The following is an 18,357-nucleotide window of genomic DNA, read 5'->3' as shown; positions in this document are numbered from 1 at the left end:
TTCTAACATTGATTAAAACATCGAAACCTTTTGAGTTTTTTTTGTTGTTGTTTTACCTTTTGAGGTTTTAAAGTACCAATGAAATAAATAGGCTTTCTACTCCATCTCCTAAAAAACATGACCCCAGGAAAAAATGCCAATTCATTCCAGAACTTTTTTCTTCCAGTGGTATTTTCCCTTCTTCATCAACGTTTGCTTCCCTTTAAAAACTTGGTACCTTTTAGGAGCTTTAGCCCGGTGGTGGGGGCTTGGATTTGAGTTAGTGACACTTACCCCATTCCCAACCCCTACTCCCAAAGCCATGTAATAAAGGGAGAACTTTTGTTTAAACTCTGAAGTGAAATAAAATGAAAAAACCACCAGCCCAAATGCATTTGAATATTTTTGCTCTTCTATATGCCCCCCCCTTTCTCTAGAGACCCAGACTTCAACCCCTATCTCTTGAAAGGACTTTCTTGAATGTGACTGGACTCATGACACAGAAAATTTACGTCTTCAACCCTACTGTTATCGCCATACTATTTATAACATTTATCATACTATTACTAATGTTTATATACTTTTATAATATTTAACATGTGATTTAGGTGAAGGCATTACTGTAGAACTCTTGAGTTGAATCAGGAAGATAATTTCTTTATTTAGGAAACAGAGCTCACTGTAATTGTTCTTTGTAGGTCTAGGGAGGAAGCAGGCTCTGGCTGTGTTCAGAGGACTCTCCAGTCTACCTCCCACTCCACCTCTATTCCCAAGAATTCTCTGTTCCCTCAGCTGCCCATCATAACCCAATGTTAGGGATACAGCCCCAAACGGAGCAAATCTGACTGCCCTAAACTTTGATATTTCAGCAAAAACAATCCTCCTGACTTCCCAAAGCTCTTTAAGAAAGAAAACAAATTAAAAGAAGAATAAAGAAACCATCATTGGGAATAGAATGAGGGGTTTAAATAATCCATAAATCATCATAACCAAGTCAGGAATAAATATATATGTACAGTGCATAACCCAAGAAAAAACTACTTACAAACCTTAAAATACCACATAAATTTGAACTGCAAATATCTGGAACTAATTAAAATCTTTTCAAAGCATGTTTTAAAAGCACTCTGAAAAAATTGTGCTCCGGGCTGACCTAAGGCCATCCCTCCATATTTCATAGTTGTGATACAGGCTTTATCACTGTACAATCAGTGAAAAGCCAAACCACACTCAAGACCCCAGGCTGGGTTTTTTGGCCATAAAAGAGGCCATCTATGAGCCCTCCTCAGCCAGACCCACCTAGCAGCTCTGTCCCTGGGCTCATTATTGGTTAACACCCCAACCCGAACTCAGAGGCTACACTCTCCCTTTTCCTCCTTCACCTTAGAGCTCTGGCTATGAAGAATTTGTCATCTTGGCTTTCCAAAGTCCAAACCCCAGGCACAGAAAACGTTTTTGCAGCTAATTCTGTGCATGTATCACAAGAGACTTACACATTATGGATGGATGCTGGTCCCTGTTTCAACCGTTAGGCTGTCAGGACAAGAGGACTCCTTTGAATGACATTTACATTTTGCTACTGAGAGCAAATACAGAAGACGATTAACGTCCAGTGCATTCTGCATTCTGAATTAACAGCTCTCTAGGAACGGCTGGGCTAGGTCCGATGAGAAACCTGTGAGATTATTCAGGATGTCATCAGAAGCTATCACAGATGGAGTGCTTCATGGGCTACTCTGGAAATTATTAGTTTCACATGGCATCAGAGATTAGCCTGATCTACCTGCTGCCCACCCCTCATGGCAGGTTCCTCCCAGCTCTGCCTCCTGTCCACTCCCAGGGACACACTGACACAGTTGCCAAGGCAACAAGGCACTTTATTCCTTTCCCACATCCTCACACCCTGATGCAATGTTTTTTTTTTTTTTTTTTTTCATTTGTACTGGAACTTACTGTCTGCCCAGCCCATTCTTTGTATTCCAACTCGCACTGTGCTTGGTTTTGTTTCTAAATTTCAAAGGCTCAGGACTCTGAGGACCCAATCACTTACCACTTACGACCTGGGGGACCTTGGGGACCTTGGGGAAAGTATCCTCAATAAGCCTCCTCATTCACAACATGAAGATAATGCCTACGTTACAGGGTCCTCAAACTTCAATCTCCAGTTAAAACCCTCGGCAGGGTGTATGGGACCTGGGACCCGGGCAGCTCCAGAGTCAACAATTTCCGACAATCTTTATCATGGTATGAACAAGTGAAACACTTAAATTTCAAAACCAAGGTTAATAAAAAGATGCACTGGTTGAGTTTGCTTTGAGATAATACAGGGAAAAAAGTAGAGGAACAGATTCAAAACCCTTCATTGGCCATGGCCATGAACGAAGTGGGGGGTTCATTATATGACTGTTTCTATTCTGTATGTTTCAAACCTGCCGCAATTAAAAAATGAAACAACGAACTAGCGTTAGAATAAACTAACGTACGGACATTAGGTCACCATCGTACGTGGCATGTTATGTCCTCATTCCTAACACAGGCTCTGTGGAACCCCACGCTTTGAGCAGCCACTCGCCCATGTTGAGAACCCAGGTATCAAATAACTCAAATGTTAAATAAGTCTTTTCATAGTTAAAAAGAGTATTTTTAAATGACATGGAATATTTCCTGTTTCACAAAATAAACAGAGAATTTCACCAAATAGTTCCTAAAGTGAAAACATAACGGGAAACTGAAACATTTTGGTAAGTTGGGCTGCCCTGTCTCTGCGGTACCAGGGGCGGCGAATGGACTCTTCAGATTGAGGAGAACATTCAGCACTAAACCTTGTTTTTGTGCATTATCACCGCCTTTCTTTTAAGGACCATTTTTAGCTCAAAAACTGTTCTCATCCTTTATTATGTCATTTTCTCCTCCAGCACAGGAGTAAAACAGTGCTACTATCCCCATTTCGAGGATGAGCAAATTGAGGCCCAGAGAGCTTACGTGGAGGGCGCAAGGTCACGCAGCTGGTTACCATAAGCGCTGCAACGGGAGCCACGTCCAAACACTCCAGTTGCCAAGGTCAGTCCACACTGCCAGGTCACGGCATCCCCCACGGCATGCCCACGGTCCATTCTGGCACAACTGGGATGAGTCTGGGCTCGGGGTCACCCTCCCTGCCTGCAGGGAGGCCTCCGGAAAGCTCATTAAGTAACACTGCAGTTCTTCCGCTTGCTAATCTGCAAAATGGGTAAAACAGCAGTGCCTGCCTCTGGGGGTTGCCGTGAGGATGAAATGAGCTGATACAGATAAAACTCCTGGGACAGAGCCAGACCCCAAGGAAAGGCACAATAAATATTAGCCATTGCTAATCCTATGTGGGAGAATTAAACACTAAGAGACCGAACTGTGTGACCAAACTGAACCCTTCGGGAACAGCCGAGAAACTACCACGGCGCACGCCTGGGCTCCAATGTACCTTCCTCTGAATCATTGATAGCTAGGGGAATACCCAGCTCGTAACCTCCTGCATCACCCTAGGAGTGAGAGAGACATTAAATATTTTACTCTCCCAGCTGCTCACAACAAAGCAGCCTGAGGTATATCCCATTACCTCCTTCTCCAGCTCTCCTGAGTGAAGAGGAAAGCAGTCATAAAACTCAGAGTCTGAAATTTAAAGTAGCATATAAATGGGACATCTCACAGTCCCCATTTTTGCATAATGGATAAAAGTGGTTTTGGGGTTTTTTCCACCAAGAGAAAGTGTTATTTCCAGAAACAGAAACCGTTTTTACATCTGACACCTGCCACGATATGCGGTATCTGTCTTGCCAATAAGAGACACACTATACCTGCCCGCCAGAAATAGTCTGGGTTGTTTATCAACAATGCGTAATTGTACATCGGAGAGCCCTGAGCTGAACGTGTTCTTCTACCCAGATATTACATGCCCGTCAGAACTGCTTTCTTAAACGCTTCCTTTGAAAGCCTCCTATTTAAGTATAACTCAAGTAATTATATAACCATGTCAACATTTGGGAAGGGAAAGGTTAAAAGACACTGAATCCTCTCCTTTGTTTCGTACCAAGATAAAAATCCTTGATAAAATTTCCAATGGTTCTGGAAATTTCACATCGACTGTTTAATCAAGTTAATCCTTGATTATTTACATGTTTAATGATTGATTCCTTCACTCTCTGTGGATCCCAGGCTGGGCTCCCTCCTGGTCAGCTGCTCAGTCTCACCTGTTTACATAGGCAAGCTCCCAGGGGGAGTTTTTAACTTTTAACTATTTAAAGAATAGGCATAAGGGGCCAATACCCTAATCTTTCCCAGGCCTTAAATACAGGAATCCTTCTTATTCTGTTATGTACTCTACACAGTCATAGTGGTGCTCAGCCCAGAACACGGGGGCAGCCTTTCTGGGATTGGCGTCGGATTTCCAAATACCCAGACCAGCTCACCACCCGACCCGCCTGTAGTTAGAGCAGAAACCACACTGCACAGTGGGCTGAATACAACCCACAGCCATGAGCTGTTCCGCTCACTCGCTGAGTGTTTCTTGTTTGTTGAAATTTTAATTAGTTGCATTGAAAAATCTGTTGATTTTGCATAAAATCCAACACTTAGGCAAAATGACTATGGCGGGGGGTAGTGGCTCTTCTTTTGAGTGATGTGTGCTGTGCCCCACTTGCTCCAGTCCCAACCCCATAACCACGCCGCAGCCAGCCCGACCCTCCCCGGCCCTTGCAGGAATTGAATTTGGGAGAGTCAAATACCGCAATTACACCCATTTTACAGATAAGGAAACTGAGACTTGGAGGTTAGTGATTTCCTCAATGTCATACAACTAGCAAGTGGCAAGCTGGAGTTGCAGTCAAGGTCGGCTTCACTCCAGAACCGGTGGTGTTTGTTAGGACCAAGCTTTGTGGCTCACCTGTCCCCTTTCAGTGAGGGAATTAGCCTGTCTAAGGGCAGACAGACACACCTGGGTAATTTTCAAATTCTGTATCTGCAAAAGAGAAAGCACACGCTAAAGGTAATCCATTAGAGGCTGCGCTGAATTCCAAAACAGAGAGAGCCACAGATTTGCCATAAACGTCTTAGAAAAGTAAAAGAAAAGAAAAACCATCTGCCCAACTACAGGGCGGTTCCACATTAGCAATATTTGCTGTTGCTGACCTACATTCAACTGTTGACATTTTACACCATCCGCTTTACTCTTAGCTCCCTCTCGTGTGTGTGTGTGTGTGTGTGTGTGTGTGTGTGTGTGTGTCCCTCTGAACCATCTGGGAATCAGCTTCACCACTTCCCCCGTACCCCTAAACACCTCAAGGGGAAACTGTTCCATTCCCTACATAATCATAATCGAGCAACCAACTTCACAAAAGTCAGTATTAACATGCTATCTAGTATTCTTCTTTTATTACTGACTCAATACTGGCCTTTAGAGCATTATTTTTCCTCCAGGATGAGATCCAACCCAGAATCAATTACCTTAAATGGCCAAGTCCTTTAATCTGGAATGTTCTATTTTTTGTCCATGATGTCATTTACTGACACTGAAGCCTTTAAAAAAAAAAAAAAAAAAAGGATACAGTCCCCATCCCACCCCTTTTATTTTTTTCTTAACCAGAGAGCTTCTCATTTGGTCTTTGAGGTATCCCCACCACTGCACCCAGTTACGCAGCCTGGCTGGAACCCAGCATATATGATGCCGTGTCCTTCTCAGGACCTGGCAGATGGAGGCACCTGATGTCCTCCACTTCTCATTGGGGGTTTAACTTCCATCACTTGGGCAAGGTGTTGTCTGATTTCACCACTGTATTTTTTTTTTTTAACTTGTAATCTGTGGGGCGACACTTTAAGACAATGGCAACATCCCGCTCCTTATCAAAATTTCCTCCTAGTTGTAGCATCCACTGGGGATTCTTGCCCAACCCTGTCTGGCCCTTGTGGCTACAACAGCAGGACTCCCCATTCAAGCCTGCCCTTCACATTCATCCCCCGGCCTGAGCATTCCACTGTTAGCAGAGGCTCCCTTCTTCCCAGTTACTTGTCTGTTTATACATTGGTTATCAGTATGGAAGCCCAAATTCTATTTTTCCTTCTAACTCTTCTAAGGCTTCTAATTCCTTACTGTCCACAATCAGTGTTCAAATTGCCCAGTGTGTGGCCAGTGGGAGTCCCTTCAAACTGGCACATATATCCTGTGGGAGACCCTCATCATTCTTGGAACATTTCCATACTTTGCAGCAGTAACAAGGCATTCCAAGCTCGCTGCACCTGTCCCAGGACAGCCTGTTCCTCTCAGTGGGGGAATGACATTAGAGACCAAAGTCTGGGCGCTAGAGGTGCTCATGGCTACTGGGGTGTCTCTGCTTCCTGGCCCTTTGGTGGACAGAAGAAACATACACACATATATACAGATATACTCACACATAAAAATACACACGTTACATGAGAACGCTTCTGCATGTACTTCAAGAAACCGAGCCCATGCCAAAACCTCAGATTCCAACTGATCCCCACAACTTCTCCCGTCTATTACCTCTATGTTCCTTCTCCTTCAGTGAGAAACCTCTCTCCCCAAACAATACATTTACTCCTCTGTTCAATGCTAACATCTAAAAATTGTCTCAGATCGCTTCTTGGCCTTTTGGCTAAGATCAAACCTAAAAATTGTCTCGGAATTGCTTTGCCAACATCAGTACATATAACCCCTAAAATAGTCGAGGATGTGTTTGGTCCTTTTCCCATACACTGTCTGAGACGGAGTATTTATAGGAAAACACTGTGTTCATAGTGCCTTGAATTCTTTCTCTTTTTTCCCCCTCTTCACCACGGTTCATTTGAAAAGTAACTGGATTCATTCATTTCATTTGGGTTTCCCGCTCAGGGTTTTTTCCCTCCTTCATATTTTATTGACTTGAATTTATTTTTTGAATATGGAGAACATTAACATGCTCCCAAAAGTCAAAACACTGCAAAAAGGCAAACTTAGCCAAGTGGCTCTCCCTCGCATATCCTCTTCTTTTTCCCACCCACTCCTTGCTGGCAATTCACTTCACTGATTTCCGTTTATTCTTCTTGTGTTTCTTTTCATAAAAATAAGCAGCTGTATGTATTCCATATTTATCTTTCTTATACTGAAGTAGAATATACGTGACCCTTTTCACTTGCTTCTTTTACTTACTATTTCCTGGAAATCACTAGAAGTCACTTTTTAGGCACCGTTTACAAGTAGAGAAACACTTATGTGTGTGAACAAGTCATTTCCTGGAATGTTTTTTGAATAAATCCACAGATCCCACCATGCTTTGCTCCCTTTCCCTCCCTCTCTCTTCTTGAAGACAGAAGTCCTCACCCACCCCTCCATGTCCTCATGTCTGGCTTGCCTCTAGGGACTCAACCTTGGCAGGGCTGTTACATTGTGACAGTGACTTTATTAACATCCAGGAAAGATACTCATGACTTCCAAGGACTTCCCCCAGGCAACATTTCAATCTAAAGAGGTAGCCCCAATGTAGCAACTAAGACTATACTCTAAGGGCATAAAAAAGAAAGTTCCCTTTGTGAACCTTTCATCCCAGGCAGGTGTCTGGCAACTCATGTCAAAAGGAACCAGGGGGAAAAAAAAAAGGCTATTAGGATGACTCAAAACAAATCCATCACCACTGCTGGGAATCCCATTGCCAGTCCTGCCATCGGCAAGCCAACTGTCCCTCAAGGCTACTTTTCTCCCCCTGGTGTTGCTGCCACCCTCTTATCCTTCCCACCATGAAGGACAGCTGCTGGGAGTTCCTCAGAATTTTTCATCAGCACACCAAGCTCTCTGCACACCAACAGGAAGGGGTCCGTGCTGTGGCACCCGGCTTTTCCAAGCTGGCCAATCTCTCCAATGCACAAAGGGGAAAAGATGATGACTAAAAGTGATCCCCTTCCACGGGTTTTTATTTTATTTTTTAAGATTTTACTTATTTATCTGAATGAGGGAGAGTGAGAGAGATAGAGAGAGGGAGGGAGCATGGGCAAGGGGAGGCGCAGAGGGAGAAGCAGACTCCCTGCCGAGCAGGGAGCCCCGACTCAGGGCTCAATCCCAGGACCCTGGGATCATGGCCTGAGCTGAAGGCAGACACTTAACAAGATGAGTAGTGAGTTTAATGAGCACCCAGAATTATAAATGTCAGAAAGCCACAGAAGAATTCAGTAATACAATTAATAGTCTCAGGGGATGGACAGTTCAAAAACAGTCACTGTGGGATAAGGCCTGGGCGGATAGAACATCTGAGGAGCGTGTCCCTCGGTACCTGTCCTATGTTTTGCTGAGGGAACGGTCCCATCACCAAGACCCCACCATCTGGGAACAGGGCAGTTCTGGGCAGAGCCAGGTCCAGAAATGCCTGATGAGGGGGCGCCTGGGTGGCTCAGTGGGTTAAAGCCTCTGCCTCCGGCTGAGGTCATGATCCCAAGTCCTGGGATGGAGCCCCACATTGGGCTCTGTGCTCGGTGGGGAGCCTGCTTCCTCCTCTCTCTCTGCCTGCTTGTGATCTCTGTCAGATAAATAAATTTAAAAAAAAAAAAAAAAGAAAGAAATGACTGATGACTCCCTCCCATAGCCAGCCCCTCTCTACCTTCTTTGTCACCTTCCCCAAACCGAAAACTGGTCTCCCTGGAGGGAAAGAGAAGCCAGTGAAGTGACTTCCGCAAGATACGGTTCATGAGTAATGCACATCCTGGTTTATTCCTGGACCTCCTGCAACAGCTTTTCCTTTCACGAAACTCTGACAAGAAAATATGCTGATCCTCCCCTTTGTTCACCACTGTATCGGAAAAACAAACTTTTAAAGCCAGTTGTTCTTAAGAGATACATATCTAACAGAAATAGATATTCATACCCCCAAAATCTGTATGTAATGAATTCTAATTTAATTGCTCCTCTACAATTAAAAAAATTGCCAAAAAAAAAAAAAAATTGCCTCGGTCCTAGAGAAAACTTATTTTTTTAAGATTTTATTTATTTATTTATTTGTCAGAGACACAGCGAGAGAGGGAACAAAAGCAAGGGGAGAGGGAGAGGGAGAAGCAGGCTTCCAGCAGAACAGGGAGCTCAATCCCAGGACCCTGAGATCATGACCTGAGCCCAAGGCAGACATTTAATGACTGAGCCACCCAGGCGCCCCTATAGATAGCATTTAAAAGGATCAGTATGCCTAACTGGAATAGCATGTTCTAGAATCAGTAATCACTGGGAATTTTTATTACTGAAAGTGGAATAAGTCATAAAAAATATCTTCACCTCTCCAAATGGGCAGCTTGCTTGAAAAGATTTTCTTAAAACAAGAGGAAATAAGACGACTAGTCCAGCCAAGGGGCGAGCTGAATCATTGCGCGCGTACACACACACACACACACTTTTTTTTTTTTTTTTTTAAGAGACCAGAGCAACGGTGCCACCCATGCTTCAAGCAATTGTTAGGTTGCCATAAATGCCTTTCTGGGGCGCCTGGGTGGCTCAGTGGGTTAAGCCGCTGCCTTCGGCTCAGGTCATGATCTCAGGGTCCTGGGATCGAGTCCCGAGTCGGGCTCTCTGCTCAGCAGGGAGCCTGCTTCCCTTCCTCTCTCTCTGCCTGCCTCTCTGCCTACTTGTGATCTCTGTCTGTCAAATAAATAAATAAAATCATAAATAAATGAATGAATGAATGAATGAATGAATGAATGAATGCCTTTCTGAAGGTCCTTGAGGCAGTACAGGCAGTGGAGAAAGACTTACACTCTAGTGTAGGACAGCAGACACTAGCACTATGGCCTTAGGCAGACTGTGTCCCCACCCAGCTCACATTTTCCTGTGTAAGCAAAGGTTCTTAACCAGATCACTCCTTCTGAAACAGCACAACACATAAGAATCCCACAGAACGCTTTTAAAAAACAACAGATTGCTGACCCAGACCTAAAACTGGACTGGGGAACAGAGGTGGACTGTCCTAAGGTTTTTCTAGAAGATGTCTGAGATCCCTTCTGGCACTAAATTTCCTAAGTTCATCAGATTTAAAACATGTTTTTCCTAATGAGACTTTGTTAAAAAATAGTTTGAGCTTTACAGAAAAACTGAGCCATGTACAGAGAATTCCCATCTATCCCCTCACCCTTTGTCTTGTTGCTCCTGTGACTCACACCTTGTTTTAGAAGGATACATTTGTTACAGCTGATGAGCCAATACTGATACATTATCATTAACTGTTAACTGAAGTCCACAGTTTGCTTGAGGGTTCAGTCCCTGTGTTGTACATTCTATGGGGCTTGACACATGTACAATGACATGTATGTTTCCTAGTTTAAATGTCCCCTTGAGTAGGACTTGCTCTCAAGAGCAGGGCACACAGGGACGCCTGGGTGGCTCAGTTGGTTAAGCAGCTGCCTTTGGCTCGGGTCATGATCCCAGCGTCCTGGGATAGAGTCCCACATCGGGCTCTCTACTCGGCAGGGAGCCTGCTTCCCCTGCCCTCTCTCTGCCTACCTCTCTGCCTGCTTGTGATCTCTCTCTCTCTGTCAAATAAATAAATAAAATATTTAAAAAAAAAAAAAAAAGAGCAGGGCACACAATAACAGGCAGCAGGAGAGAGGGAAGTCGGCTGATGTGCACTGATCCTGAGGTTAGAACAAATGAAAGATATTTACACGGAACACTGGTATAATGACCATAAACACACCACAAACACAGAAATCTACTTTTTTTGCTTTTTCACTCTTCCCTCTTAGTACTTAGGATATCTTTTCCAACAGGATGTATCTGTGTTACTTAAACAACCAAATCCATGGGTATTTCCTGGTATGTAATGTGCTTCCCAGATACAATCAATCACAATGACTTTAGAGCCTTAAACTATTTTTCTTAAGAACTCTAAGAGATGACAACTAGGCGTTGACAGAAATTACTTCCCTTGAACCAAAGATAACTGGTACCTGAAATTCTATGAAATTCGGGGGCGAAAACAATGAGAATCTTACGGGAAATGAAGCTCCTTGAACATACACTTTTGCAGTCATTCAGTCATTTCCTTAGGGATAAATGTCAAGGATAGAATGGTTGTCAAAAAGCCATTCTCTAAAGATGGGGTTCTGTTTCCACAAACTGCATCAGGAACTGGTAACATTCCACCATTTAAATTTCCATATGTCCCTTCCCCCACCCCCAAATTCCAACAAACCATTTCATGGGCCAACGGAAGTAAATTCTATTGATTTTCTTTTAATATGAAAATTTGCTGTACAATAGGTCCTCAGTGTGTACGTTTTAATTCATCAAAGAAATACATTTAAGAAAATTTCAGAGCTCTTTCTCTGACATCCTCAAGTTAGCTTTTCTAAGTGCTCAGTTGTCAAAAGACAGAAACTAACAAGTGTAGGTAAGGAGGTGGAGAAGCTGAACCCCTCGTTCATTGCTGGTGGGAACAGCAGGTGGTGCAGCCACTGTGGGAACAACGGTTGGTGTCTCCTCTTTGAAAAATCAAACACAGGAGCACCTGGGGGTGGCTCAGTCGGTTAAGCCACGGACTCTGGATTTCAGTTCAGGTCATGATCTCAGGGTTGTGGGGTCCAGCCCTATGCTCGGTGTGGAGTCTCCTTGTTCCTCTCCCTCTGCTCCTCCCCCTCTGCTTGCACGCTTGTTCTCTCTCAAAATTTTTAAAAAATTTTTAATAAATTAATAAATTAAAAAATCAAACAGAGAATTACCTTATACTCTAGCAACTCTATATCCAGGTATATGCCCAAAAGAACGGAACACCATGTCCACAGCAGCATTAATCCTAACAGCTAAAAGGCAGAAACCACGCAAATGTCCATCAACAGATGAATGGATGGACCAAGGGGGGTACGCGGATGATCCTGGAGGATCTTATACCAAGTAAAATAGGCCAGCCACCAAGGGACAAATACACTATGATTCCACTTCTACAATGTATCTAGAGTCGATCAAATTCATAAAGGGAGAAAGTGGAATAGTGTTACCAGGGATAGGGCAGAGCGGGCAATGAGGAGTTAGTGTTTAACGCGTGTAGAGTTTCAGTTTGGGAAGATGAAGTTCTTGAGAGGGACAGTGGTGATGGCTGCACAGCAATAAACATTTACTTATGCCATTGAAATGTACACTTAAAAATGGTTCAAATGGTTCAAATGGTAAATTTTGTTATTTTTTTTAAATTTTACCTTAATTTAAAAAAAAAAAAGTACTCAGTTGTTTTTTCTCTCCTCTGGAGAACAAAGAGATTTAAATGGATTTCAGCTAAACACTTCTGAAGTGGACAAGTCGCCCAAAGAATAACAGATGATTTCTGGAGGTATTTCTTAAGGATCAACTACTCCAGTCTAGGCAGTGTGCTAGGGAGACAGTGACAAATAGAGAGTCACAGATCCCTATCTTTGCCAGACTTATGGTTTAGCCCAGAATTTCTGATTCAGGAGGTCTTAGCTTGGGCCTGAGAGTCTGCATTTCTATCAAGTTCCCAGGCGATGCTAAGACTCCTGGTCCAGGGACCCCACTTGGAGAAGCTCTAGAATAAGGACAGAGATGCACAGGTAAATAAGCAATTTCAATCAAGTGTGGAAGAGGCTATAACGGGGATCCACCCAGGATGTCTACTGGCAGGGGCACCCATCAGTCCTAGGAGAGACCAAGAAAGCCTTTCCTACAGGAGGTGCTGTAAGACTGGACATCTAAACCGAGACCCACGGGACATGCTGGAGAGAGGCAGGGGAGTGGGAGGGAAAGGGCACTGCAGGCAGAGGGCACAGGATTTGCAAAGGTCAAGAGAGGAGAAGGTGTACCCCCTGCTCTTGGAACACAAGACTTTCCCTGTGATGGGAAGTTGGGGGGTGATGAGGAAGGTAATGCTTGAGGGTGTGAGAGGTGAGCAGAGACTATGGGCATTGATTGAAGACCTCAGAGTTTATCCTTAAGGCAACACAGAGCCTCAGGAAGGGCTTTCAGCATTAATGGCTTTAACTCTAAGGACAAAGGCCTGAATGTGACCTCTCTGGCAGGGCTTATGTCCGGCACAGACATTGCCTCTGGGGGTTAGGGAGGGGCCAGAGACGCACGTCCCTCTGATTCTAGGTTGATCCCACCTGATCCTAGCTCTAGCTTCTCCAAAAGCCAACAGCTACCTGAGTCACAGGCTGTTCAGGCTATTCTGTGAACAGCCCAGGTCCACTGTCCAGTCCCATACAAGGAACCCCTAATCGTGTGAGGCTATTTAACAAAAATGAAAGCCAGTTCTTCCGTGGCATTAGCCACATTCAAATGCTCATGTGGCCAGTGACCAGACAGACAACATTTTATAATCACGGCAAGTTCTATCGGACAGCACTGGTCCGGGAGATGGAACACAGGACTGGACTTAAGACGTGCCAGGCATCTTGGTTTTACTGCATTAAACCAGCATGTAACTGGTTTGGGCCTTCATGAAGGAAAACTCAGAAATACAAGCTCTAAACTGATTTTTTTTTAATTATAGAGTAAAAACCTAGACAATTAGCAGCTCCTCCTCATATATACGCAAGCTATAAATATCCTTACATATTCCTTATAATAAGACATTAAAAGAATATTTTTTTCCAAGCCACTACAAAGAATCCCAGAATCACATTCACTCTCTAAAGCCACTTCTAAATCCTTCAAATAACTGGCCAGGGGAACAGAGGGAGGATAATATACCCTAAATTAAAATTCTACAAAGCCATTTTACTGTTTACATGCCAAAAAGCTAAGCTTTGAAGGCTTTTTCTCTATTGTTCATTCTACCTAGTTCAATACACAGGATTCATAATATTACATTGCTAATCCTTACTCTAAGTTCTAAAAATAAAAGGCAAGAGACATTCATGCCAAGTTGGTAACAAACCCCAAGTGAGGACAACTGGAAAGTGATGCGGGGAGGAAATGAGTTCTGCTCCAAAATGAAACACACGCCCAGGAGAGAGATTTAACCCTTGGGCTGACCGTGCCGGCCATCGTTTCTAGCCGGTTAAAAAGCCCAAGAAGCCAGGGGTGGCTGAGGACTGATGCAAATAAAAATCCAGCGAGGTTTTCCTTTTCCCAGTCGCTCAGAAAGTAATTGCGCAGCCAAGAGCTCTGGCTCCCCCGAACTGCCTCCCCTTGAAGGCTGGCGGGGGGGGCGGGGGGGGCACGTTTCCAGAGAGATCTAGATAGGTCCAACCAGATTGTCTGGGCATCCAAGTCCCAATGCCAAGGGGACAGGGGGCTTCGGGAAGCAAACTGAGGCCAACCACACATCGCATCTTTGTTCAACATTCTCCTGGCCCAGGCATGTTAAGGGGAGGGGCATCTCAGAAGGAGAGCTGAGTGTCTATACTGCTCGAAAGCCCGGGAGCCCAGAACAGCCCCATCCTCCCAGCCCCGTGGGGTCTTGTGCCTGTCCGCAGGCCCGCGGCCTGCTCCTCGGGCTTTATCTCTGCCCGGATCTGCCCTGCAGGGATGGAAATGAAGATCTAATTGGCTCCCTCCTCCATGCCCTGATTAGAGCCCTTCCTGGGGTGAAAACCAGTTTCTCTAGAGCCTTCCCAGGGATGCCCACGGCCATTTCACACCAAACCACCACGAAGGGAAGGCCATTTATCCACCAATTCCCAGTTTGGCGATCCAGCATTAGGTCCCCTGGGGGGCCGGGGTAAAGCAGGAAGCAGTTAGTCTGCGGATTATCTCAAGGGCAGGAAACACTGAACAGGACCCGGGAAGAGTCAAGAAGGGAGTACGGAGAAGAGACAGGAGCACCACGCCGGCCGCATTTCCAGACGCACAACAAAAGGAACAGAGTATGCAAGAAGCATTTACTTGTCTTCCTGACTTAGCCATGTATTGATGGTGACACCCACCTGCCTTGCTCCAGCCAATACTATGGCCAGGTCCTCTTCTAAGCACTTCACACACACAAATGCATTTGGAGCTCACAAGGGCCCAATGACATAGGTTCTGTTGTTCCCATTTTACAGATGAGGACACTGAGGCCTAGAAAGCCTCCCAGGACCTCACAACTAGTATATCATAGAGCCTAGATTCAAATCTAGTCCCTCAGGTTCCCGCATGAACTGTCCTGCCTGGAACTCCTTTCTCTTGCTCTCAGGCAGAAGCAGAGGGAACAGCGCAGCCGGCCTCCCACGTGCTCCACTCACCCCCAAGCTGCTGATAGGAATCCAGAGATTTTAGCTGGTTGTCTGAAGATCAGAATGGATCTTTCCAGACTCGTCCACAAAATACTCACTTGCCTCGAGAGGCCTGCGTTCTATAGAAAACGGTACTGTGGCACTGGGTCACCACGTGCAATAATGTTTCTTTCTGTGGCTGCCAGGTGCCCTCTCCCCACTGCTCACCATGCTCACCATGCTCTGGTGGCCCCACAGGACACACAAAGCTCCTCCCACTAGCTCCAGCCGGCCCGTGCTGAGAACCCGGCCAGGCCACAGAGACAAGAGCTTCCAGGGGTGGGCAGGGCCTAGAGGAGAAGGAGAGGGGGATGGGGGCCTTGAGATCAACTTCCAGCCAGCAGGATGGCTTCTCCGTGGGGCAAAGCACACCTAAGGACAGGTACCCTGGGCCGGCCCGCCATGGCAGATTTCAAGGGCACAGCCATAGACCCGTACGCAAAAGCATCTCCACATGCCCGCTGTGAAAGAGAGCTAGAAGAACAGACAAGGGACAGTCAGACACGGGTTACTTAATGTCCCCTCTCTGGTAGGGACATGAACTTTAATTTTTATCATGAGATCTGGGTTTCGTGCCAGTACCGCTGATAGGAGAATTAAGAGGGTTAATTTTCTCCACAGCCATTTCATAGACTCGCAATAGAGCCATTTCTCTTGGAGACATACGCCCTGCTTTAGGGGACAGGCTAGTCGTCCTTTGCACAGGCAGATGGCATTTTACCGACCATCCTACGGCCCAGCCTTCGGCAGTGGGCTTCGTGCATCGCCTCCTTCAAGGCCATTCCCTCCTCTGCTCGACTTCAAACCCTTCGACTCGCCTTCTCTGTGATTCCTCAGTGTCTGAGGTTAGCAGGTTTCCCTCACGAAGCTTCCAAAAAGCCTAGTGATCTGTGCTTTAAAAGTCCATGTGTAGGGGCACCTGGGTGGCTCAGTGGGTTAAAGCCTCTGCCTTCAGCTCAGGTCATGATCTCAGGGTCCTGGGATCGAGCCCCGCATCGGGCTCTTTGCTCAGCGAGGAGCCTGCTTCCCCCTCTCTCTCTGCCTGCCTCTCTGCCTACTTGTGATCTCTCTCTGTAAAATAAATAAAATCTTTAAAAAAAAAAAAAGTCCATGTGTAGGGGTCCCTAGGTGGCTTGCTTGGTAAAGTGTCCCACTCTTGATCTCAGTTCTTGAAGGCGGGGTTGGGAGTTCGAGCCCTGCCCTGGGCACGGAATCTCCTTGAAAATCAATCAGTAAATAAACGACTATTGCAGTGTTTCCTTTTTGGTACATGATGAGCCTTCTGAGTCAGTAGCACGGGCCACACACACCAGCTCTGGGGCATTGCCTCAGGTCTGAATTCTACTACAATCCCCGATGTTGGAGAGCAGGGATCTGATCAGAACACATCCAGTTTCCCGATCTGAGTAGCGTCAGACAAGAGAAGTTTGTTTTCTGGTAACGTCAAGGGGGCACCCTCAGCATTTTTCTTGAACAACCAGGAAAACCACATTCAGAAGGGAGCACAGCTTGAGGCCCAGAAACTCGTGATAAATACCCAGGAGAAGAAAAGGGAGGCTCTACCTTTAGCTGTGAGACAACGAAGCCACACTGTAGAGCCCCAAATTCCCACCACAAAACACCATTCAGAGCTGAGGTCAAACTGTAATTCTATCATATCAGTGTATTATAGAAAAGAGTAGTCATAACAAACAAGCCTCCTAAGACATAAAATTCCACCATTTCCTCTGTTAATCCAAAAACCATGTGATTGTGGGGCGCCTGGGTGGCTCAGTGGGTTAAGCCTCTGCCTTCGGCTCAGGTCATGATCTCAAGGTCCTGGGATCAAGCCCCGCATCGGGCTCTCTGCTCAGTGGGGAGCCTGCTCCCCCCCCCACCCCCAGCCTGCCTCTCTGCCTACTTGTGATCTCTGTCAAACAAATAAGTAAAATCTTTTTTTTTTTAAGATTTTTATTTATGTATTAGATAGACAGAGATCACAAGTAGGCAGAGAGGCAGGCAGAGAGAGAGGAGGAAGCAGGCTTCCTGTGGAACAGAGAGCCCGATGTGGGGCTCGATCCCAGGACCCTGGGATCATGACCTGAGCCGAAGGCAGAGGCTTAAACCCACTGAGCCACCCAGGTGCCCCACAAATAAGTAAAATCTTTAAAAAACCCACATGATTAGAGATATATATATGAAGTATATTAAAGATATTCACAGATACAAAGATCAAATATACATGAATAGGACATATATATACATATATATATATACACATATATATATATATATATATATATATATATATATACACCTAGAGTATACAGTGACATATAAAATAGGAGCCCTGTCCTCCTCTTGCAGTCCTAACAGCAACAGTGACCAATATCCACGTCACTATAATTCAGTGTGGCAGGTACTAGAAGAAGAAGCCACAGGAGAGAGCAAGGACCTCAAGGAAGGATGGAGAGAGGATGGGAGTTATTTGAGTTGGGCGGTGATCAGTGTGGGAGACGGGAAGTAAGAGAGAGACACGTCAGGAGAGGAAATCAAGGGGGATGCCAGGATTAGCTACGAGAGCGTAGGCAGGTATAGGAAGAAGACGGTTTGAAGAGGAGGCTGGAGAGGTAGACTGAGGCAAGGCTGGGGAGGCCTTGCAGGTGGGAGGCATTTGGAACTGTGTGCTCAGCAAGCAGAGGCCACGAGAGGCCCCTCATGCTTCGGACAACTATCTCCAGGCCTTCAGACAGGTAATCCGCCAGCGGCTGGTGGGCAAGACAGGCCTCCTGTCCCTCCCATGCTTCCATCTCCGGGGAGACAGACGGGAATACGGCCCACAGAGTATCTACACTATGACAGAGTGACACTGGGACAGGGAAGACATGGAGATGTGGGAAGGGACAGGAACATTCAGGAACAAGCGAGGACGACCCAAGGGGCTGAAGCATCAGCAGAGCATGGAGGAGGGGGAGCGCCCTTCACGGAAGTGTCCGTGTCAAGAGCCTGGGGCCTCTTTCCCAGAAACTGGCCTCATCAGATAGGCAGTTTAGAAATGATAAGCCTGAGCAGGGACTCCAGGAAGAGAGGAAGCCAATCTGTGGCTGAGACAAGGCCACAGGAAGTCCCTACAGTCCTGCGCTTGCGGACAACAGAGACAGGAGAAGGCAGGGCAGGGAGAGGGCTCACTGAAAGCCCTTC

The 18,357-nt window shown here is 45.7% G+C and overlaps 1 protein-coding gene across 2 annotated transcripts in view; it reads right to left on the bottom strand.

The window, feature by feature from the left end:
* The window catches only part of ATP8B1 (ATPase phospholipid transporting 8B1), a 120,732-nt gene that overhangs the window by 80,033 nt on the left and 22,342 nt on the right, over positions 1-18,357 (bottom strand). Inside the window, exon 2 of one of the 2 annotated variants that reach the window (XM_047697288.1) lies at positions 2,993-3,197. The exons of the other annotated variant lie outside the window; for it this stretch is intronic. The gene's annotated coding sequence lies outside the window, so the exon portion shown is untranslated. The remainder of the gene's footprint in view (positions 1-2,992; positions 3,198-18,357) is intronic. 2 annotated transcript variants of the gene reach the window in all.

This window comes from Lutra lutra, chromosome 12, assembly GCF_902655055.1.
Source record: "Lutra lutra chromosome 12, mLutLut1.2, whole genome shotgun sequence".
In the NCBI taxonomy this organism is placed as follows: domain Eukaryota; kingdom Metazoa; phylum Chordata; class Mammalia; order Carnivora; family Mustelidae; genus Lutra; species Lutra lutra.
The sequence above is the reverse complement of the archived record's forward strand: the minus strand, read 5'-3'. Positions and strand labels throughout refer to the sequence as shown.